Consider the following 26184-nt stretch of genomic DNA (forward strand, 5'->3'; position numbering starts at 1 on the left):
CGGGCGACGGGAGAGTGTGGTCCCCCAGTGGGTTGGATGTCAGATTTATGACCAAATCCATGAGGTGGCAGGTCGTTGGACCGCCGCTTAAGGGGGTCTGTTGCACGTTAAATCCGTAATGCAAACGTCCTCCCGTTGGTGTGGTGTGGAGAGGGGGGTGCCAGCTCAGGTGTCGTCCTCGTCATCTGACCGCGGTTCAAAATTACGAGGTAGCCCTATTGTTACTTTACAACGGGACGCTAGTATAACTAAACTAAATCTAGTCATGACTTTTCTGATGAATATAAACTGATTTAACGGTTTTATTTTTAGAACCACGTCTAATATTTCTGGAAAAAACAAATTGTATAAGTTTTTTTCTTTCTCGTATACGAACTGTAAAGAAAATATAGTAATTGTCTCAAAATTCAAACTGGAGATTTTGTCGAATCTACATTTCGGACCACTCTGAGCTCGAAAAACGCATTTTTGACATTATATCTGTCTGTCTGTCTGTGAACACGATCATTCAAAACGCATTGAGATAAATAGGTCAAATTTGGTATTTAGTATTATGGCCAAATTTGTAGATTTCTATCAAATTTTGAACGAAATCCATTTATTCATATAAAGACTCATTTATCTGGCAAATACAAAGAAACTCGATAAAAGTAGAAAAACTCAAAAAGAACCAGACAGATATAATTTAGTACAAAAGTTAAACATCTAAAGTGTAGATTCTAATCCAAATTTGAACCAAATCTCTCAAAGGTTTGACCGTCCCTCGGTCTGTATTTTTGCAAGCATAATAACTGGTAAACGCATTGACTAAAATCATCGAAATTCGGTATACGTTTTTATGACTATAACTGTAGTTCCGTGTGAAAATTTGATTTCAATCGACTGGAAAAAAAGGCGTCCAACATACATATTCGCATGAGAGAGATACGATCTTTATTAGAGAGTATTCGAGAAATTTTCGTGGCGACCTCTCCTGCTGGTATTATTTTGCAATCATGTGTACCCTTATGATTTGATGGTATAACTTTGCATAGCTAGCCGTCTTCAGCCAACAGCCATTCGCCTACCGTATTAATAATTACTGTTCAGTAAAATGTATCAATTTGGATGAACTAAATCTTATAGCACTATATGAAAGCATTATTTTAAACGATATTTGCTCAGTAAATATAAAACATTCTGATTGATTAGCTAAGTGGAGAGATTAATTACTGAAAACTGTCCAGATGTTGAGGCTAGGAGTTATTTCAATATTTATATTGTGATGTATCTAGAAAATGGTGGACGCGCGGGGGGGGGCAGACGATCTTAATGGTATATCTAAATTTCAAGAGCTTTCGTATGAAAATAAAAATAGCGAAATTGATAAAATATTGGAATTGTAGAATTCTGGCCTATAAAGAATGTACGATGAAATCGAGTCGAGAGTTCTCTTGAAAGTGAGAGATTAAGAAGGAGGGGGGGGGGAAGGTGCATTCGACTATTGATGACTAGTGGTTTTGCGAGAGTACGACGTACCGAAGGAAACTCACTATGATTGTTATACTCCCCCCCCCCTCCAGTTGAACAATTTTTTAAGTTTTAATAGCGCTCAATTTTCATCCACAACACTGATATTTCTCTTCAAAAAGTGGCACACACGCATCAATGCTTCACTCCCCCCATAACGTCCTCTAAGACTGAGATTAAGTATTAGGTTCCTTCCAATGGCTTTTTTTTTTAAAGGATGACTTCATTAATATTTCAACAAATATGAATAAATTCATTCGACAATGATTTTTGATTAATTAAAAAAAATTGATATCGTTTTTTAAAAAAAATTTGACATTTTAAATCTATTGTAAAATTTAGAATTTTTCTGGCGAAAATCTGAAATAATTTTTACCAGCTAATATTTTGTAATAGACCGATTCTTTTGTCAATATTTTATTTATGTTGGAACAGCGTGTGCGCAATAAATAAAAAAGGCTAGTGTTATGACGAAACCCTGAAATCATGATGAAATAAAAAACATAAGGAAAATGCAACTTTATTTCAGATTACATAAACGCTTCTTTTGTGAATTTTCCATCCACAAATTCATATTGACATTCAAAAAGCTTCTCAAGGTCAAAATGATCGGAAACACCTCGCAGTCCATTATGCACTGCGGGAGCAGGAGTAGGAGAAGGAAAATAAAATATAATCAAAATCTAAATAGCATTGTGGAAGTGCTGGGGGGAAAAAAGATAGAAGAGAAAAAAAAAAAATATAGTAGAAAAGTGAGGTTCGTGATTACCAAGTAGAACCGAACCGGCACCTGACTTGTCCCTGTTTTTATTTTCTTTGTTTGTTTCATTCACCTTTTTTTCCCAATGTTATTCTTTTATTTATTTTTTCTTCTCTCTTTTTTTTTGTTAATTTTTTCCGTGACCTCTTCTTGCATTCCATTTCAGCCGAAAATGATGCAGGAAGTTTATACTTTTTTATACTCCAGAAATTTTACCCCTCCCTACCTCTGCCTTGCTCAAACCCACTTGAAAGTTTTTTTTTTTATTTTTTTCCCTTCGATTATGGATTTCTTGTTGTTGTTGTTGATGATGATGGGTTTTTGTTTTTTTTACATGATCTCATTACGTTGGCTGTTCTTGAAGAAAGGCGAAAAAGAAAGCAAAGCTACAAAACGAGTTATTCCAATTGCTTTTATTTTCATTTTCTTTTATGATAAAAATAATAACAACGGAAAATTACGAGAAAAAATTTACTGCAGTAAGCGAGGTCATTTAAATGTTCTTCTTGGCCTCCATATTTGGATTGCATTAAATTAGCGCTTCCACAATTTAATTTTATTCGTTTTTAACCTGCTTTGCTGATATTTATCCTTCAAAAGATATTAGTTTCGAACTTGCCATAAATTAAAACTTTTTAAAAAGAATAAGCGATTTTTCGTAACTGATTTTGAATGATGTAATTGACATTCCTATGCAAATGGATGATTCCTAAGGTTAGTTTTCCATTGCAAATAATGGTATGTATTCTTTTTAAATATTATCATTTAAAAATTGCAAACAATTAAGGATTATAATAAAACTATATAGAGTTGCTATCAAAAATACATCTATTTAGCTTATGCATAGAAATTATTAGTAAAAACAAATGTTATTTAGCTTTTTTAAAAAAAATCATTTTTTGACCTATAAAATGAATAGAAATCATGATTATTATGTTTAATATATAAATATTTTTTCAAAATAATCTGATCAGTATAATAACTATAAAATCATAGATTCGATATTGATTTAAATTTCCATTTTCATAAAAGATGGATACAGTTTCAACAAACAAGATTTATTTTCTTTCTGATCATTAAAAAATTTCAGTTTTAAATCTTTATTTAATTGATTGAAATTATCATAGCTGTGACAGAATTACTTATTACAACTCGATATAGTTAGTTTTGATATTCAAAATATGTATAACTTAATAATATTTAGTAGTCGAATTGTATTATTTATAGAATTTAATTTTTGTTTTATTCTTGATTATGTTATCTGATGAGAAAAGAGGAACAACTTTAAAATTCTGCAGTCGATTTTCCAATAATATTTTTATAAAAGAAACATTATTATTTTTTTAGAAAATAAAATTAATTCTTAGAAGAACGTAAGAATTCTTAGAATTCTTAAGAAATTTATATTAGTACAGAACGAAAGGAATGAATTATTTTTAATGCTTCTATCAAAATAATTTTATTGTAATTGTTAATATTATGGCTATATGGAACCATTCAAATCAATCTTTCTGAATTCTTACTTATGAGTCTGCTATTAAGCCAACACTGTAAACCAATTTATTCTACTTTTTTTCCTTCTTTTTTTTTTCTTTCCTAGAAACAAGAAATAAATCATACTTTACCCTGTACAGTGTAAAATCTAGAATTATTAAAAATAAATAAGTCCAATGAATTGCCCTAATAAAAATAATTAAATAAACTGTACATAAAAGTACTTTTTTATTGATATCGGTATCAAATTGAAGAAAAATAAACTGCACTTCAAGAAAGATATTTCTTTTTTTCTACGAGAGATGGCTCTCTATTCTCCAACATAAAGTGCATGAGAAACCTGCATGTCTAAAGAAGCACAATTCCCCCTCTCCTGTTTTGTATATGGTATTGTTGCTTGTGATACGATTATTACATGCCATATTAATGAAGTAATATATATTGAAATTATGTTTTCAGTAATTCCTAGGATATTTGCTTTTTTTCATATTGTATGTTTTGAATATTATTGTCTATTATTAAATCATATCAAATGAATTCTACCAAACAAATTTTCAAAAGGCTTTTAGTTCATCGTTGATTAGATGAGCATCCTATGTATCTCCATTTAAAAACACCATGAAAAATTACATGCAGTATTTGTTATTTAATAAATTATGCTTCTACTTCCCTACATATTATGATTAATAGTGAAATTTACCCTATTCTAATTAATAATCAAGTAAGTCTATTTCTGACAAAAATATGCCTTGTCATTTAATTCAATACTGCTAATGATAATTAAAAAACTATTTCAAAGATATAAAATGGTCTAATTTAATAATGAAGTGAGTAATGGACAGAATCTAATGCTTCTCATTTTAAGAGTTTCGTTTCTCCAAAAATCGAAATGTATTTCTCGAAATAGTATATATTTCTGTCAGTTTTTAAGATGATGTCATAATCGATTATTTATCGAAGGAAAATTCAAAAATATCGTTCTTGTTTCGCCATTTAATATAGTTTTAAATGATTGCTTTTTTATGCATCAGTTTGAAATATTACATATGCTTCATAATATTACGAGATAATGCTTTTTAACTTCTCATTTTCAGAATATTCGATTTACATATTTTTAACAACTGTTTGAATCATTTTTAGGCCCTTTATTATACTTTCTTTATGTATATATTAAAAATCTACATTCGATTATGTATATGTTTTAGAAATTATATATGTATATGTAGCAAGTTTATATGTATGTAAATTATGTATTTAATGTATATGGAGCAAGAAATTTTATTTTTTAATTAATAACTGGATTTACTTTACTCTTTTTCAGCTATATCAATTCACAATTTTTCAATCTTCTTTATCCAGACTATTTTTTTTTCCTTTCTTCTATATATCTTCAATTCAAACAAAAACAGAAGTGCCAATGCAAAAAATCTAATGCCGGCACTGCTTCAAAACCTGACTGCAGATAAAGACTTAGACCTCAAGGCTAAGGAATTCTCGTGATGACCATGGTTATTTTGCACTTCGCCGCGATTCCGTCTGTAATTAAGCTGTCCCTCGAGCATACGGCTGCAGAAAATTTAAAACAACCTTGAATGGATCTCATCATTATTCATTAGAAGTGAGGCAGCATCGTCTTTTCTCTGATCAGTATTCTATTACGGCACACATGAGAGACAATAGGGGTTAGGAAACTTAAAAGGAGAGGATATTCGAATGAACTGGCGGAATCTTTTGAAGCAGATGTCTTTACCAGAGAGGATTAGGGTTAGAATCTTAATGAATGAGCTCTTTGTTTCCGAGTTAGGGTTAGCGAGAACAGCATTTTGACTTTCTTCAACGACGGTAACATCGAAGTAAATAAAAAAAAAATGCAGAAAATTACCAGCCTTAGCGTTATTAAATTTCCATTGTTAATTTATCTAAGTTGTCTGCATTCAAATAATGTTCATTTTGCTGGAAAAATAAAAAAAGCTGGAGGAATGTACGTCATGCAGTTTTGTAATAAACTCTCCTTATTTTCAATATGATTAATAACAGTCAATAACTATTTGCTTGCACAATAACTATTATCTTTTATTATGATGTTACTATGATATTTTATTAATTTTCTGATATATTAGTTACTCGGCAGATTTTATTTAACTTATCTTGATAATTATTATGTTTTTTTTAATTATAACTCTATATAAATAATATAGAATAACTCTATATAAATAATTAAAATGCTTGTGAATATTTCATTATGCTCCTATGGAATATATTTTTGTAAATATTGTTCATCACACAACTCATAAATATTTAAAAAGTGCCTCAAGAATACAATTTTGTGAACAAAATATAATTTCAACAACACTAACTTTCGATAGCAAGAATTTTTCTTGCTATAAGATCCATTTAGGGGCGAATATTATGAAAATGTATCATGTTGCTCTCTGTTTAAGAATGGAATAATAATATAAAAACGTTACTTTCTTTCGATAGTTAGATCATATCATTTTCATTTAAATAGGTGATTGCATTTTTAAATCCTTGAAGTATACTCAGATAATGAGGAAAACATTAAGCATGTTAACTACGCAATCTAGACTAAATATTTATTCAGATTTATAAATATATTGTTTACAGGTATGGGTACATTATATTCAGAGATTTGATTGCACAGAATGTCTGGCCAAATGCTTGATAGAAACACGCCTGGTTAGAATTTCTACCAGAATTAAAACTATTTTCCCCATCCGGTTATAGAAAAATGTTCCGTTTAAGAAAAATACCAGGAATAACTCAATCACAGGAACCTTTCAATGCATCATCAACCACATTAGACTTCACCTGAAAAACATTTGGAGAAGATATCAACTTTTTAAAAAACATTTTTTCTTAATAAAATTTTATTTATATCTTTAATTGTATTTATTAAAATTGTCGTTGAAATATCAAACTTTGTGTATCCTTAAATAAGAAAATAATAATAAAGCAGTAAAAGATTTGAAGAATATTTTGCAATCATTCGAAAAACAGATTTGCAAACACATTTTTCATTCAACACACTTTTTTTAGACAACAAGAACAGTGGAACAAAGTTTCATGTTAGGACTACTTTTGCATTTTCTCTCTTAATAGCTGTCCTTTCAGACATAGTAATTTTGACTGATGCAATGTAATTAAATTGGGGAGCGAATTGTACTTTTTAAATTTTTAACTGAGATATAAGAATAAAAGCTAATTAAAATGCCATTGAAATAAAATTTGCACGCATATGATTTTATTTATTAAAAAAATTAGAATAAGTTGGTTGAAAGTTAATATTAGATATTAGAATTAAGCTTAAGAATTTTAAGTGATAGAATAGTTTTAATTGGTAAGTTTCTCAAAGAAATGACTCATCAAATTCGAGTTAGTATGCTAGTTTTACCAAGAGCTTAGCTATATTACAATGATATCATTGCATGCCATTCTTGTTTATTGTGTCATCTCTTAGAAAACCCAATTTTAGTTTCGCTTTGTGGTCATTTCCTTTTTGATGCTTTCCCTTCTTCGCGAAAGAAAGAAACTTCTTTGAAACGGACGGCAGCTGCCGTTGTGGTCAGCTGGTCATTCCTTTCACTCATATCCTGGAAATATTAGAAAAGAAGAGGTCAAGCGCTTCTATAGTCAAAAGGTCTTTGACTCGGAGTATAAAGGGGGCGATTTGCGGGGTCGAGACCACCCCCTCTAAGAAGTCTATTTTCAGCCACTGAGTTTGGAAATCTTGTTTTGAAGAAATCTTTCAGAAATTCGTCCACCTCCCTACTTCAGGGGAAGAATTGGGAGGGGCCACATCGTCTAGACTGACAGATGGTGCAGTGACTGAGCTACTGAGTCGCCTTCAGGTGATTTATTAGTGAACAGTTTGTTTTGAAAGAAGAAACATCTAAACAACCACAGTATTTTGTTTCAGAAACAAACTTGCAGCGATAGTAATAATAATACGAAGAGTTCTTTTCAGAAAACACACACTTTAAGACCAATTTTTAAAAAAATGACAATGAATGCTAAATAATTATAATATTTGTGTAAAAAAGAAACTTCTCAAGGAGCAGTACTAAATAATTATGATAAATGTTTACAGTAAAAAAAAAGGAATAAAATTTGATTATGTTAAAATGGAAATCTAAATTTTCGTCTTGCACGATGCATCCACAACCATTTTAGATTTCAATCTTTCCGATAAATTATACTGCATTTTAAGAGGATCTCAGCATATTTCTTTGCTTTTTCTTTACTTTCGAATATAAAACAATTTTAAAATCGATAAATTATGTCAGCTGATTGTTCTATTTTTGATTTTGACTTTATGATCTGGATGGATTCATTGTTTACAACGGTCAAGAATTATAGCAGCGTTCTTTCAAATGACTTCTGAGAATAAACGATGTATAAAGTTCCTGAAACCAAACCTGGCCTAGTAATTGTGACGTTATAAACTATTTGACGATTTACAAGGATGCAGATTTATGCAGCAATACTTTTTAACTGCCACATGATAAAAATCGATTGCATTTTAACTATTAGTTGTCTGTCTAGGCTTAACATCTACAGATAATTATTCCTGATTTATGTTCGTGCACGTCAAAACATTTTCTTATATCATGCGAAGGCTGTTAAACCTTCCCCTGAAGCATTTCGGATCTATTAAAACAAAATAAATGAAACGCTTACGAACGTGTTCTGAACGAGCAATCTCGTATTAAACGCGATATTACTGAACGGCAAAAAGAAAAACAGATATTCCCATACTCAGAGGGCAGCCATAGAACAAAGAAAGATGCCGTAAGGCAGCATAAACAAGAAAACTGGAAGACAAGTGCAATGACGACCTGTTTTCCTTGGCTGCCAACACTGACGTCATCTTAATTGGCCTTCTATTGATTCAACAAATAATCGTCCAGTCAATCAAGTTTCTCGTTTGATCTCTGACAAAGAAAGGAATCTCTACTCTACATTTCTTCGGATAAAAGAGTAGATATCATCACGAATTCCTAGCTCTTGTTTGAGTTCTACTGTTCTGCCATTTTTATAATTTCAGATTCTGAAAGGCCAAATTTAATACTAGAGGAATGGAATTCAATATGGAAGGCTGCAATATTCAATTAATACCTGACGAATGAATTATTCTTTCAATGGAGTATTTTTAATTTAAATTTAACAGGAAAAAAAAATGTTACAACTTTTATAAATACAGTGGAATTTGACTTACTCGAAACTTCTTGTGTACAGCCAACCACCCCGCCACCACTGAACGAAGCAGTAGCGACAGGATTTCTTGTGGCCGCACTGCTGTCTTTATCATAATCCAATCATATTACAGGCAAATTCTCCGAACTGGCATCCTCTTCCAGGTGATTGGCCCTTAGCCACAGGTAGTCAATCACTGACCTTCCTCATCATCTTCTTGTCACTTGTCATCCTGTTTCACGAACGGCAGATCAACACTTTTAGAGAATCTTCGCAAAATTTCTCTGTATTCCTCCAAATGACTTACTCGAAACTGATAGGATAATCGAATAAAAATTTGATTTATCCAAAAATTCGAATAAGTATAAAAATGTCTAAGCATAAGAAGAAAAAAAATAAATAATAATTTTTAAATTAATATGGAAGATTTATTTTATTATTTGACAATAAATAAATAATAATTAATTTAGATAAATAAATTAATAATAATTTACATCTCAATATTTTTAATAATTTCATTAGATAAGTAAGTAGTTTTAACGAAGCAATACATATTTCTTTGAATACAGCAGTTTACAATAAAATAAAATAAACAATATAATTTATTTTTAATGTCCTCAAAGCTGTTTTTTCTAATAAAATATTTTTGATTGAATGCATTGTACAACATTCAAATCTTTGAATGAATTAAGGGTCATAAAAAAATTTATACAAATGAGGATTCAAAGTCTGGACATATTTAACCAAAAAAACAATTCAGAAACACTAACAGTTTTTAATATAGATTTCAAATTAAACAAATTGACTTCAGATTAACAATATTAATAGAAAATTGAAGGGACCGAGTTTCAATCCTAATCATAGACGCCTTCGAATTCGCCAAGTACTACCGTAAATGGAGGGTTGAGGTTCTATTATTGCTCCCAGATTTAAAATAATAGAAGTCATTTCATCAGATATCGCATTCGAATGGCAAGTGTAATTGCTCATCATAGTTCCAAGTAAGGACAATAGTGATGCTCTTGGGCAGAGATTTTTATTTTAATATCAGTAGCAGGTTCAGAAATCTCAAGAGAAAAGAACCCATTCTTTTATTGATGATTTCCGAATCATGTTCTCATTTTCGACTAAATTATCAATAGAATAACTAAGTAAACGGAGAGTTATGTGTTTTAATCGGTGTTTATCTTTTTTTAGAATTGTAGTGACAAAATTTATTTCTGATTCTGAACTTAAAAATCGTTTTCATGCTTTAGTTCATAATACATATTTGAATAAAATTCTTATATAAAGGCTACATTGTTATCAGCGAAGATCAGTTTTCTAGGAATTACTTATTACTTTTCTAGGAAAATTTTATTTTAAAACTTGGATTTTTCATTATTGATGCTTATGACCAGACTAATTACTCTGAGTATCTTTAATGTTACTTTAATGCACAAAATTACAAATTTTACCACAAAAGAATATAAGATTCATAGTTTCTCATCCAATAAGAAAAAGTAGAATAATTTTGTCTGTTCATTAAAAAATAAATAATAAAGATGAAAACATAAAGATATTTTTCGCGACTTTTTTTTGTAAAAAAAGCAACAAATCACCGATGCAGATAAGAATTAGATAACTATGGTAATACCAATTCAAATAAAAAAGCATTTTATTATATAATATTCTGATTATTTTTTTAAAAACATTTAACTGTTTCATGACTGTAAAGATGGAATTTTTTTATCGATTTCTTCATGTACTAGAGTTTTATATACTTGTGTATTCTGATTGAAAATAAACAATTTTGATGTTTTCAGAAGAACTTGATTATCAGTTAATTAAATTAAACAATGATTCCATACATGTACATCACCTGATAATATGATTGGCAAGCGATAAATATTAAGATTAAAAAAAACTGTTATTTAAAGTTTTAAAAATGTTTGCTTTCAAAGGCTAAAATAATTTTTATTCAAAACGAAGTTCTGTTCGAATATATTACTTACTTATAAATTCATTAAATCAAGTTAAAGTCTATTTTGCTGTATTGAATAGTACGTCTAAATATCTTTCTTATGAACATTCTTCAGATTTTTCTGACAGCATCGAATCAGATTTTGAAAATATGAAAAAAGCGCAAATCGAATTCTACCAGTTTAAAAAGTAAATAAATAAAAGCCTTGAAACCGCCATTTTTCTTGAAAGCGAAGATTTTCTGGCGTGCAGGTCTTTAACCTCATCTTTAGAGGTGAGGTCCGCTCATGCCGGAGGGCAAAAAGCTGAAGCAAAATCTTCTGTGTCCGAGAGTCGTAAATACTGGGGTCAGCACTTTTACTGCCAGAAGAATAAATAATCTTTTGCCCCAGGCTTTACAGAGGGAGGGGGAGACAGGGATTCTTCGTAAATAGGAAGGTAGAAAATAGCCTTCAGCAAGAATGAAGAATCCTTCACAGGTTGAAAATAGTCTGTGGAAATGGTCAAAGAAACTAGTGCAAAAGATAATTTAGTGTAGGTTTGAGGAAAAGACCGTCGGGAATTCCTTTTCCACGAGCCTTTTGAGGAAAAGCCAGACTGTACAACCACAGATGATGCAATGTATCGGATGCCTTCTAGGCTTGCCCGCAGACATTTAACACTCATAGGACTAGTCTTCAAAAGGAAAGGTCGTTACTCGGTTTTTAGTAACTCGGATAGGTTATCCTTTTCAGAAATTTTTCAAATCTATTTTAAAAGCAAACGTGAACAAAACTTGTTATCGGAGTTATGAAAAGAGTATGGAGATATAATTTCTTTTTTAATAACAAATCGTTTATTCCATCATATATATATTTTCTTGTCGATTTCATATTCTGTTTCTAGTTTTTTGCCAACGTTAAAGTATACTTTTTTTATCAGTAACAGCTATATATATATATATATGTAATGATAATTTAAAATCTAATTTAAACTTAATTAATTTCTTAATTTTTAGCTCAATTCAGCACATATTAACTCATTTCATAAATTATTTCCTGATCCCATTCCATTTTTTCTATTTAAGAAATGCAACAAAAAGTTCTGTAAAAATGTTTTCGTCTGCGCTCCGTGTGAAGGGATAAAAAATTGCTGACCTAAACAAATTCTTTTAAAGATTCCGATAATTATCTTACCTAAATTCGACATGTGTAGGAAATCCCTATCAAAATGACACAGTATATATTCACAGGGATAAAATTTTCATTAGCTTTTCCTCATTTTCTCTTGTGTCGTTATGCGTGATGTGTTTCGTCTCTTCTGCTTGTACATAAATCATGCCTGGAATAAAATGAAGTTAAAGTGCCTTTTCTGTTTTCGGCCACGACTATGCTTCAAAAATTATGGTTACACACACACACACACATATATATCCATTTAATCAATGGAACGATCATCTTACGCATGAATAATTCGTTTCTTTTTCTGAATATTTAAATCAAATTTTAATACGAATCTTCTCTTGGACTTCAACTAAATCATATAATTTAGAATGTATTTTTTAAAACTAATATAAATGGTGTTTGTTCGATGCCAACCTTGAAAAAACAGTAAACGATTATAATGGGATAAAATGCTGCTTAGATTGTAAAATCTCTCTCTCTTTTTCTTTCTTTTTTTTTTTTTATTTTTTCAAAAATATAGCAATGCATGGAAATAATATACCACAAAAAATTAGAAAACCATTAACATTTTAATGTTAATTTAAATTATCAGACTTCAAATTAATACAGAATTAAAAAACGAAAAGAACACGGTCCTCGAGTATTATTACAAAATTGATAAGTGGAAAATCTTTGGAAATTCGGCATCTGCAGAATGCTCTAAATTGGTTCGTATCTTTATTGCATGTGTAATTTAATTAACAATGAATTTTAATTAACTATGAAATCTCATATCAAATATATAGTTTTTATAATCTTCTTCAGGTGTGTAATGAAATTTCTTTTTGAAATCGAGCTAACGAACTTATTTTAATATCTACTTCATCATATTATTTTACAGATGCTTTAACAAAAAAAGAAAAATATCACGAAATCAAAAGCTAATAATCAAACATAGAAAACAATTGAACTTGCCATTCATTTACTTTTTTTCTATAATTCCCCTTTCTTGAATGTCGAATGTAATTAACATCTACTTACTCTGCAATAAAGAAAAAATATCGATATAATGTTTAGTTAGATTGTTTTCACAACTTGACGTAAATGCGTCATTCTTTTGTTTAAAATTCTTAGATTCATTCTCTTATGATTTGTTCAGATTTTATTTATTTCAGTAGTAGTATATACAAAAGTGGCTGTAATAAATCAAATTAGCATTAACAGAATAAAAATTAATAATAATAGAAATATAGAGTAGAATATAATAAATATAGAAAATAATAAAATATAGAATATAGATTAATAGAATATAATAAATATAGAAAATAATAAAATATAGAATATAGATTAATAGAATATAATAAATATAGAAAATAATAAAATATAGAATATAGATTAATAGAATATAATAAAATATAGAATATAAATTAATAGAATATAATAAAATATAGAATATAGATTAATAAATAGAATTTATGTTTGCAACCGATGTTAGTTATTAGTTAAATAATCGAAACATAAATTGAAAGCGAAAAAAGTATTTCATTGATGTATAAAGTATCTGTCAAAGAAATTCTTTGAACGCTTTATTCCACAACTCTCACAAAAAATATTTCAAGCCCGTTACTACGGTTTAACTATCAGATCTTGTTACATGTTTTCTAGGAAGCAGAGTAATATGACTATTCCTCTGTCTGCCGAGCAGACAGGCAACCACAAAAGGAAGAAAGAAAGAAAGCAGAAACAGTACACGTTTCTGGTGTGCTGGAAGACAAAAAGAAAAAAAGAAAAAAAAAATGGAAAGAATAAAAATAAAAAATGGCAGTTTTCCACTACAATTCAGCGGTTAAGGTCAGAGAGCCACTCAGATAGCGTGACTAAACCTCTTCTTCGCGAAGAACCACTCGTCTACTTCGGCCCCATTTTCTTTTTCTTCCATTTAATGTATTCCTTTCCTTCCATTATTTTATTATTGTTATTTAGCAACCTGCTGATGGCAGCACTCGGCCATAAATCCACAGCTCGCTAGTTCCTGTTTGTTAACGAACAACAATCAAAAGCTGCAGTAGGAAAACAGAAAAAAAAAAAAGAGATGGGTTCGTCATTAGAACATCTATTGTTTTCTGGATGCCATTTTTCTCCTTTTTTTTTCTGTGCGTGGTATTATTATTATTATTATTATTACTGCAGCATCGAGATGGTACGAGACAAAACTCGTTTTTCGAGCTTCTCAGAACGTGGGATGAGGAGGTTACATCAAAACGACCCAATGAGCGACTCAGAGCATTACACCAATGACCTTAATCGCTAATCCTCTCTTTACTCGGAACGAATATGAAAGCTGTGAACTCTTAGTATTGTTCATCTACGCTTCAAATGCAACGCAAAAAGGGGCTGTTAAAAAACAAAAGGAAATCTAATTACTTATTTTATATCTATAAACAATCCACTTTCTTCAAAATAAATAACTGGTGTGGTGTGGCGTGGAGAGGGGGGTGCCAGCTCAGGTGTCGTCCTCGTCATCTGACCGCTGTTCAAAATTACGAGGTCCGTCCCAAAACAGCCCTAGTGTTGCTTTACAACGGGATGTTAATATAACTAAACTAAACCAAACTCCAAAATAAATAACTGGACTGCAATCAATTTCGCTAGTTGGTAAAGTTTATAAATACTAAACAATATTACTTCATCCATACTAAAACATTAAAAAAAAAATTGAAATAAAATCAAAAATTATTGAATAAATCGTATATTTTACTGTAGAAGGTAATATTTATTAAAAAAAATTGTCATGCCAGAGAATGTCTGACATGGCATTGGCGCTCTATAGTTACGGAATAATAACTTTTGGCTTGAATTTAGTATTTTTAGTGTATCTATTGTGTCAACCTTGGCGCATTATTTGGCGATTAATCTCTAACATACGTTAATAGTATCTAAAAATGGAATTTGTTATTTAGACAAGTTTTTCTCAACCGATTGAAACAAAAATTTGAAATTTTGTGTGAAACTTTTGACACAAAACTGCACTTGTAGTCATAAAATTTCATACCAAATTGATATATTTGTCATTGCGTTTTTGAATTATCGTGTTTATGTTTCTGAAAATACAGTTCGACCGGCAGACAATCACCCCGTTGTTAGATTTCGTTCAAAATTTGATTGGTATCTACAGTACAGATATTAAATCTGTATATCGAATCTTCTGTATCCAGCTTTCTTCATTTTGTATTATCGTATTGTGCTACATTAAAAAGCATTTTGAGTAGATGGACTTCTTCTGAATAGATTTTGCTCAAAATTTGACAGGAATCTGTAAATTTAGTGTAAAGACCGTATACCAAATTTGAACTGTATAGATCAAAGCATTTTGACTTATTTTTGTCACAGACAGACAGACATTTTCCAAAAATGTGTTTTTCGAACTCACGAGAGGTTCGAAACGTGGAGATTCGTCAGAATCTCGTGCTTGAAATTTTTGAATTACTACTGTTTCTCAATACTACGTATACGAGAAAATAAAAAAACATATTTAGTCAATAAGTGCTTACATGATGCTTGTCATAAAAAAACTTGTTAATTTATTTTTAAATTCAGCTACGTCAGTGGTGTAAGGGCAAATATATAACAGGTGCCAGATTTAGAGACTAAACAATAGTTCTATTATTTAATTTAGTTTTATTTAATTTTTTTTAAAAAAAGTCAAATATGAATGTATTGAAATTAATACTATGCCTTAAGTGCCTTTTATCTCTGTTAAGCCAAAAATAGTCATTGAAATGGGGTAAGAAAAATCATGTTAAGCCTAAAGTGCCACTGAACTTCGTTATGCCATTGCTCATCGTTCAACAGGAAACAGAATGTGACATGCCACAGCACAGGGTAAGATTACAGTTATCAAACATGCCACAGCACAGTTACAGTTATCAAGTCACTAAAGTGAGATCGTTTTTTATTGTAGATTCACAATTTCAATCAAGCATATATTTTAGGAAATTGCTGTTAGTTAAGACTCCTACTGCTAATTTTAAAAAAAAGCTTCTTTGTAAAGAATTCGTTGAAAATACTTTAGTGAAGATTATTTTGTTTGACACATTGAAAAAAATCACAATTTTTAAATTAGTAGACTATATTTAACACAGAATATTCAATTTTTAAACAACTTGAGAAAACGAGAAAGAAAATAATTGGATTATTTCTAAATTTTGAAAATCTTATTTTGGAAGATCGTTCAACTGAAAGCTATTTTAAAGCTCATTGGAAAAAAAATCAATTTAAAAAGAACACGCAACTAGATTTGTTCGTATATTAAAAAGAAATGAATATTTGAAGAAAGAACAAAAACGTCTTGCATTCATTTCGATTTTTTAACAAACACGCAATTATCTCTTTCTACATTCTACTTCTGTCATGATTCTAGGTAATTTTTTCCTTAAAACAGGAATTATCGATTTAATAATCCATAGAGGAAAACGCAACAGCTGTGTTTAAAGTAATTTAGTATATTGCTTTGAAAAAAATACATTGTTACATATTGCTTATCTTCTATATTTTTGAAGCTGTTTCATAAAAACACGCAAAACGCTCTGAAATTAAAGAATAAGTAAAAATATGAAAGAAAATCGATATACTTTTGATAAAACAAAAGAAAATTCTATGCTGCGTCACATTTTCATAAGAACCCATTTTATACCTAAGGACTAGAAATTTTAAATTAATACTGCTTGTAAAATAATAATAATAATCCATACGTTCTTTTATACATATAGACATTCTTAAAAAAATTTATTAGATGCAATTGAAAAAAATTAGAATCCCGACGAATTATCCTTTTCAAATTTATTGTACAAAAAATAAGGTCAAAAATGGTCCTAATCCGGTATTAAATAGAATAATGATAATTCTGTTGAATATTTTTGGTTTAAATTATATATAAATACATTATATCAACAACATGATGGTAAAGGAACAAAACCTTTCGAATTAGTTACGACTGTCATGTTTTTAATTCTCTTTGTCCCAAACTGTTCGGTAAAATCTTATTTCTATATGATCTTAATCTTATTCTTATTAACAAATAAATGCCGTTTTAAATACATGTTCCATGTTATCCATCAAGCTTCTTCATAACTAAGAGGTGAATAATTATATAAGAATAAAGATCTCAAATTTTAAAACATTTTTTTTTTTTTTTTTACTTGATGCAACAAATTATAACATGTGGGAAAATTTAGGGGGGGGGGAATTAAAACTTCTGAGAAGCTTGCAACTAAATGGCTTAAGGTTTGTTATTGGATATTTCAGAAGATAATTACTTAATTTCCTTATTTATAATAAATTAAAAATTTTGAATGTATTTCTACGACAATTCCATTTTAAATTTATGTAAAATTTAATAATTTTTTTCTTATCATTTTCAAAATTAATTATTTTCGAGAATAAAATGAATTAATCAGTTTGCTAAAATTTTCTGAAATCATAATTTTTTTCTTCAAGATTTGTATTTTTTTTTTTTTTTTTTTTTTTTTTTTTTGTGAGATTTGTAGAAGTTCCAGTCTAAGTCTTTGTCAAATTTTTTCTATTACCTATTTTCCTGAAGTCTACAATAAATTATCAACACTGCTGCGATCTATCAGAACTTGACATTTCTGCATATTGACAAACATATGATAACATTCTTCTATTTAGAACTTGAAGTACATCAGTACAGATGTAGAAAAGTATCGAAACTGGATATTATGTTATTGGCTTTCGCAAGAAAATATTATTCCTTTGTTGGTAATGAATTGCAGTGCCATCATTTCATCACTCTCCGAAACACGCTCATCTTTTTGACAATGATCCGATCATCATTGGGCAACCCAGCCCTGGATTGCACTTCCTACACTACAACATTTTCTGGAGCAAATGCATGAAAAAAAAAAAAAAAAAACCTACCAAATACAAAAAGAAAATAGATACAAAAAAAAGGAACCTTCCATCGCACCTGACGTGACCTTTTTCCATATTTTGCCTCCTGCTGTAGTTCCACCATCCTTTTAGTTTTGTTCTTTTTAACTTTTTTTTTCGTCTTTTTTCCCTCCGCTGCTGTTATGCTACTTCCCTCCAGATGACTTTTTTATTGTTTGGTTCTTTTTTACTTTTTTTTATCAGCCTCTTTTTCCCGGATGAAAATGGGGACATGGTGAATAAATCGAAGCAAGAAAAACACTTCCCCAGTCTCACCCCACATTCGCGTCGACCCCTGTCTCTCTATTTTGCATTCACCTCCCTCCACTCCACCCTTCTTTTTTGCACCGACTCACTTTCATTCTTTCTGAGGGGAGTGCAAACGTTTTCTCTGTCTTCCCCCTTCCATCTGGGCAGGAAGAGAGGGTGGATTTGTGATGGGATCCATTGAGGACCTTCCTCCCTGAGCGAAGGGTCGTCTGGTTCCTTCGAAAATAGGCAAAAGCTGGGAAAAAGGGAGGGGGGAGTCGATTGATGCATTTTTTCTCTTTGAGTTCAGTGGTCCTTTCCAATCCAGAGTTGTATAGTGGATAGATACCATTGGAACTTTATTCCACCCCGCCAATGTATGCAAACTGGAATATTTCTAAACATTTAAATCGAATTTTGAAAGTGTCTCATGCTAATTCTGAGATATTCAAAGGATATATATGAGAATATAAGCAAAATATTGTAACTGAACTAGTATTCCTGACTCATTCGTATATTGGTATCTTACGCCTTTTTATTTAAAAAAAAAAATATTTATTTTTACGAATCGGAATCGTAAATTATTCAACAATAATATCTCCTAATTCAAGAAACTAAATCTTTCATTGCATTTTCAAACAAATACCATTATTTTTTTCATTATATGGAGTGTATATAAATTCATGCAACTTTCTTAATGCATCTCTGCAAGATGATGTTTATTTTATGTGTAAAAGTTTTGTGGAAGATTCAATAAATTGAATCTGATGTCAGTTATTTTATTTGTAATTACACTGCACATATTCTTCTATTTAAGCCGGGTTCGAGAATAAATCTCGTTACATTTTACAGCCATTCATTTTTACAAGTAAGCAGGAACACTGAAATGCATCACGAACAAGATTACAGACGAAAATGCATAAGAATTCTGAAAGAATACATAAAATTACAGTTAAAAATTACTAGCGCGGCAAAAGGTTGAAATTTTTTTTTTTATTATTATTCATAACACTTCACCAGGAAGTTCTTACAAAAAAAGAGATAATGGAAATGAACAATATAAAAAAATGGAGATAGAGTGATTATAGAGTGATTATTTCTACGTCCAACTAAATATTACTGCGTGTAATAATAGTATGAATACAGCAAAGTTTATAATAGTAAGACTTGTGTTTTATATTACTGACGACGACAAGATGGCGCAGATGTTCGGAACATATTTGAAATTGAGAATTCGCGCACGGATAGAGAGAAAAAAAAAAGGAAAACGAAATCGAATGCTTTTGTTTATACTCAGAATTAATTAGTAGCGTAGTCTTTAATTTAAACTATCAATTAGTTCTGCAGTTGTTGAAAGGAGTTGGAGCATATAATGTTTACAGAAAAGGACTGACAAATGTTCAATGTATCGCCTTCCATTCTATTAAATAAAGAATCAGTGCAACTGATACTTGGTTAGAAAGAATCATTACATTTATTGGTACTTGATACGAATAAATTTTTAATGAACATATCTTTAATATCTAATTTAGTAACTAAATAACTTAGAAATTCATTTAAAGCATTTAAGTGATTTTTGTATTTATAATATGTAAATAATCGTCATGCAGTATTCTCTTATGTAACTGTACCCACCATAAGTATGTTTAACTTCCTATCTATTATTTAATTGAAAAAAATGCAATCACTCTAGGAAATATACTAAAAATAAATATACGTCAGATGACGAAATATAATAAGAAATTACTAGTAATGTCTTAAAGAACGGAAGTTACAGTGATTATGCCAATAATTCTAAGAACCTTAACGCCATGTCCTTTTTTCTATTTTCTCTGCCGAGTTTCGTTAGCTTTCCGTGAAGTAGTAGAGACAAGCGTCTACTCCGTGAGAAAATGACACTGATAATGTTATGCGCTAACTTCTGCGGAACTTAATCAGTGAAAGGAACTATTTTTAAATAACTCTCCCTCAGGATTCATTCACCCCGCCCAAGTCTGATTGCTGCCTCTATTTTAACCTTGACCCCTTATCTTGAAGGGTCAGTAGCGGGCATTTTGTTTACCCTACAGAATATCGTAAGCATTCCTAGAGGGAGGGGGGAAGTATTTTGTCTTTTGGAAGTTACCAAACAAACCAGACCTGACTGAAGGGAAGTGGGAAAAATTATTATTATTTTTGACTAGAGCATGCAATATTATAAAAAATTTCAAAGACTGATAATGCTCATCTTAAAATCTTGACAATAACTTTGGTCTTTAGTTTAGGGAAACAAACAAATTTAGCCAATGATGCTGTTTCTCTCAATAGATGGCGCAATAAAATTAATGTGTTTACTAAAGAAAATGCAAGATTACTATTCATAAATAATGTAAGATTTGGATATTTGCTCACAGAATTTTGTTAAATCTCAACGGTTGCGATGAGCAACCCATGAAAATAAAATGATCAACAATTTATACTACTTTTGACTGTCCTTGATTTAATTTTTTAAATTAAAAATATGAGGAGATTTTGAGAAACATATTCAACAAATAATGTATTTTAATCTATACATGTTTAATAAGATAATTATTTTCCGAAAACATATCAACTCATGTTTTTCCGTGTGGTAATAATTATTTTGAGTTGCAGAATTAAACCATATTTTATTTTAAAATCGAATAAAAAAATATATTTGTCTGCCCTATTTCGAAAATTTTATTGGCATTTCACGAAATCATAGGAAATTCTGGTTGTGTCTTTCTCTATAATACGAAATTATTTTAAAGCTTGAATTACTGCCCTATTGAACTTATTCATATCAAAAATATTATCGGTATTCCTTGTTAAAATAATAATACATTTCAAAGGTTAATAAAGTTTAAAATAATAATTTATTAAAAGATTTTAGTTTATAATATATTGATATTTATTAAGTGTCAATACACAGAATTGTACAAATGTTTTTTGCTGATGTAAATTTGTTTCATTATTTCTCATATTTCTGCTGTTAGCTTTTCAAATATCTCACAGCTTTTGCTACATAAACTGACCACATATATTTAAATAATTTAAATTAACTATCGCCTGGCATCGAAATTTTTGAAGGCAAGTTTAGATGTTGGGTAAAAGTTTTTTTTAATTAATTTTTTAAAATCAAATATATTAAACTTAACTAATAGTTAATATTCTTCATCTGTCATTCGTTTGACCTCTTTCTGTTAAATAAAGACATCTACGCATTTCTGAGTTTGATAGATTAATTACAGTCATAATAGTGAAGTTCCGAATTCGAAATTTTCCTTCGCGCTGAATAGTCTTTTATCGTCTGCCAGAATTTCCCACTTTCTGGCAAGAACGAACGCACTTCATTTCGCACGTCCTGAATTAATTTGAATTCTGCTATGGCTCGGATACTTTAAATAACCACAGCTGAATTTCCGCACTTTAGAACTGCATATGCATGGGAAATGTTCTGATCGATACCCTGGCAGAGGAGAACTGCTCGTGTAGAACTGTTCGAAAGGGCGGTTCTGTTGCCGGAATGGATAGACGGAATCTTTATAAGGCTGTTTTAGTCGATGTTTGGGAGGGAGAGTTCATTTAGAATGTATATATCTTTAATGAGTTAAAACAGTCCTTTTTCGTAATTGCGGTAATTCAAAGAAATTGTTGCCATGCCTTTGGAAATGAAGGAACTAAAAATAGTCCGAGACTGTAAAATTACCTGAAATGCATACAAATTTAAAATTACATTTATATTAAAAATGTATATATTTCGAATAACAACTAATAGTTAATTCACTGTCTATTCGTTATTTTGTAATTTAACGAAGATTTATCTGTTGAACTAGAAATACTTTTAAATTGAAATTATTAATATGATTTCTATTTCTTCTTGAAGTACAATTTTTATTGTCATTAATATATGGTAATAAAATAATGTGATATTTGAAATAATATTTTTGAATGAAGTTAAAGCTAATGTAGATTAAATATTAACGTATAATAAGTAATATAACATATATAAGTAATAACATAGATTAAATATTGACTATGCTATAAATTAAATGAAAGACAAATCAAAATAATGTTATGCATAATTCTTTCTTTTCTTTTCTTTTTTTCTTCTTTTTAGTTTGTAAACATTTTTGAAATCTAAAAATGTTTCGAATATAATATTAATAATTAAATTTCTTCTGAAGCGATTAAAATAAAATTCATTATTTTTGACTTTCACTAAAAATGTTCCCTGTTGCACGAATTATGTTTCGAACTATTCTTCGAATTAATTAATATAAAACTTAAGAACTCAGTATATTTTTTTAAATAATATTCAATTTTGCTTTGCATTGTAAGCAGAAATTTCATTTTACTCAACACTGAACTAGAATAAACCTAAACTTAAAAGCTTGAACAATAAGAAATAAAAATTATGTAAATCTAGTTTACTACTAAAATTCAGAGAATTCTGTTCTGAAATAATATCAATAACATTCCAAAAACCATTTAAAATCTTCCAGAAACACATGTTCTTATAAAACACTAGAAACTGACAACAGTTCTGCAGTCGTGTTTTTATATATTCTAAATTTTCTTGCTTCTATTTGAAAAAGTAGACATAATAAATTATAAATTCGAACTTTGGTTACTTGCATTGTTTCCAGAGTAATTGATTTCTGGATTAATGAGGTTCAAATAATTTTTTGGTCTTTTAACCTCATGAATATCAACATTCTGGAAATCACGAAATATGCTGAAGCTGTAGGCATGGTTTTGAAGGTCAAAGAAGGGCATCCTCTCCCTTCTAACCTTTGCAACTTTTTCCCTCCGCCTAGAGGGGGACAGGAAAGGGAAGGCCAGATGTTTTTAACCCTTCGGAGTTTCTGTTTTGATGATGTTATTAAAAATGATTTTTTTTATGCCGACGGCTGCTTCTGCCTTTGATCAGGCCTCTTTCCTAGAGAACAGGTTCTATTTCCCAGTGCTGCAGAAGGGGGGGGGCATCGTATATAGAACAAGCACAGGCAAACAAGAGGTTACGGGAAGGGCAACAGAACTGAGAGTAGGTTTACGTACATTTCTTAAAGAAGAAAAAAGTAAAGTAAAAGAAAAAAGATATTTTTCTTGTACATGTTTCCCAGTCTAATTTATTTATTATTCACATTACATTAAGCATAAATGTCGAAGTGTTTTCCTTTGAATATGGAATGAGTTTGTAAAAAATTCATATGAAATTCGTACACACACACATATATATATAGCCACATACAAAAAAAATAAATAAAATCGGACCATATTTTGATTTTTTTTCCATATAATATTAATCATTCGCTCATTTTTTTTACATGTCCTAACACAAAATAAAATGAGCTAATTTATCCTGTCACAATATTTATGTTGCGACTTTGCAGTAATTTATTATTGGTTTGTTTATAATTCTGAAAGAACTAAAAATAAAACTCTGTTTATTATTTATTATTATGAATATTTTTGTTTTTAGTTCTTTAGTCGTCAGTAAGCAATATCGTTCACGAATTTTTTCGTAATCCAGAAACTTCATATCTTATTTGCAACTGGAATCACGGTTCTTTCTTTCTTTTTTTAATATGTTATTTGACTTTCAACTTAAATATTAAATTGCTGTCATGATTTTACGAGTTTAATTTTTATTTGATATTGGTATCAAGTAAATTGGTAATTTCAAAAACTGTTTCAATTAAATATAATAAATAAGTTTTCGAAAATAACTGAAATATATGTGTTTTAAATGCTTTAAAATAAAATAGATCCAAAGAAGGATGAAGGAAAAAAATGGACACGTAATGAAAGAGAATTATTCACTCTTATCTACAGTTCTGGAATATCTACGTAATCAAAAGCAGCTGAAATCAGAAATCTACTTATTTTGCCAACGAAGACTGTTCTGTTTCTCAATTTAATCATTGCTAGTCCATTTCTTAATTAACGAGAAACTGGTATTTTTTTTTCAAGCAAAAGATAAACAGTTTTATTTTTATTGCTCGTTGTATAAATGGCGATCATTTGGTCAATCTCTTGTTTAATGATGATAACGTTCACATCATCGTTGTTGATCGCGTGTTGCTTGTTAGAACTACATTTCTTGCTTGTCCGTGGTTTTTCCTCTAGTTTGCTACTGACAACGAATTACACGGAAACAGGAACAAGATCTGATTTTTTTTATTTATTTATTTTTTTATTTTAGATAAGATAATACGAATAGAATGGATTTTCCCATCTGACATCTGAAACTAATATATCACGTCTAGATTTAACCATGCATCTTTTATCAGAATTTCCAAGTAGGAAATGTTTATAAGACTTATTTTTTTACTTAAATTGAAATGCAACAGGTCTCATTGAATTATTTATTTAAATGTATGATAGTGAAAGATTAAGAGGGTTTTGATTTCACGAATTCTTTTAGAGCAGTGTTAATATCTATCAGATTTGTTTCTTGAATACATTGATCTATGGAAAAATTCAATTTTAGTTTTTAGTTAATTTTATTTAAACTTGATAATTTTATTGAAATTGTTAATTGCTCACCGATTATGATTGTATTTTTTATGGGATATGTGGAAAAAAATTAGATCCAATAGGTCTTGGGAAAAATTTATTATTGTATCCTATTGGAAAGTTTTATCTGAACAAAAATATTCAACAAAGCTTTTAAATGAATTCATTTGTAGATCGTTTCTTGTAAAAGATTTTGAAAATACTTGAAATAATGGGCATTAATTCACTAAAAACTGCATTTTTTACTGCTAATTGTGGATTATAAGCTTCAGTTTCTATTTTTAGCATAGGAAATAATTCCAACCGACTGACTTTCTACAATTGATAATTTTTCAATGCATTTTTTTTTTTATTAATATGAGATTTATTTTTATAAATAGCCATACAATTGCTGAATATGAAGACCTTATTTTTATTTTTAAAAGATAATATTTATTTAATTTAATTATTTGTTGAGCGAATCGCTGGCTATTAATATTTTGACAATCCCATAATTTCTACTATCTGATCTGCGTTCTATTCGCAATTTAAAGAGCCTTGTTTTAATATAACAAGATGAGTTTTTTTAATATTTCTTAACTATATTATTTTAAATTCCTCATATCTTTGCAAAAGCAGTTTTTTTTTTTTATTTGCTTAACAAGATGCTTAAATTGAGAGAAAGGGAAAAGTTGTTTACTTCCTGAAAACAAACAATATTTTAATTACATAGGGTGTCAATTCCAAGAAATAGCATGGAAGCGCTAGTGATACATTCAAAAAGTGTTCCATCCACTTAACGCGTATAATAAATACAACACGTGTGTAATACCAGTGGCTATTTTGCAAAAAAAGGCCTGGCGACTGATAACCTGGGCAAATATACCAATAATCAGATTTTCAATCGTACATGATGGACTGAAAACAGGTTTGAAAACCGGATCATATTGTTTCGAAATTCGCTCGAAGGACTTCTCAGAAGTACAGAATGTTCGACAAAGATAAGATGTCATTAATTAATGGTTTTTATTTGGACCGAACAGGTGTCTAATATTTTTCTAGGAGATAATGCCGACATTTACTGAAGATATAAGATATATATGTAGCACTTTTATTCCTTTCCTTTTTTTTTTTACAAGGGATTTGTTTCTAGTATATTCTGGAAGAAGATATTATATTTTCGTATTTTACAAGATATGCATTTAAAGAAATGATAAGAAAAAAACACGCTGTCATCTCAAATATATGTACATTATTAAGCAATTTTTATTTCTTAATTTCTATATCTTAAACATATTTTCGCTGTAGCCATACTTTATTTCAGTGGGATTGTAAGCGTAAAAACCCAATAAATTTTCTCGTTTCTTTGTTTTGTTTTATTTCTTCTCTTTAAAAACTAAAATGCAC

The 26184-nt window shown here is 29.7% G+C and overlaps 1 protein-coding gene across 2 annotated transcripts in view; it reads right to left on the reverse strand.

Moving 5' to 3' along the window:
- Positions 1-6342: 6342 nt before the first annotated feature.
- Positions 6343-26184, reverse strand: part of LOC129963335 (jerky protein homolog-like) — a 131869-nt gene continuing 112027 nt past the window's right edge. Inside the window, exons 2-4 of one of the 2 annotated variants that reach the window (XR_008783964.1) lie at positions 12115-12259; positions 9000-9290; positions 6343-6592 (exon numbers count right to left, since the gene is read on the reverse strand). The gene's annotated coding sequence lies outside the window, so the exon portion shown is untranslated. The remainder of the gene's footprint in view (positions 6593-8999; positions 9291-12114; positions 12260-26184) is intronic. The other variant, XR_008783965.1, reaches the window with a different exon arrangement.

The sequence above is a fragment of the Argiope bruennichi genome, chromosome 3, assembly GCF_947563725.1.
Source record: "Argiope bruennichi chromosome 3, qqArgBrue1.1, whole genome shotgun sequence".
Taxonomy (NCBI): Eukaryota; Metazoa; Arthropoda; class Arachnida; order Araneae; family Araneidae; genus Argiope; species Argiope bruennichi.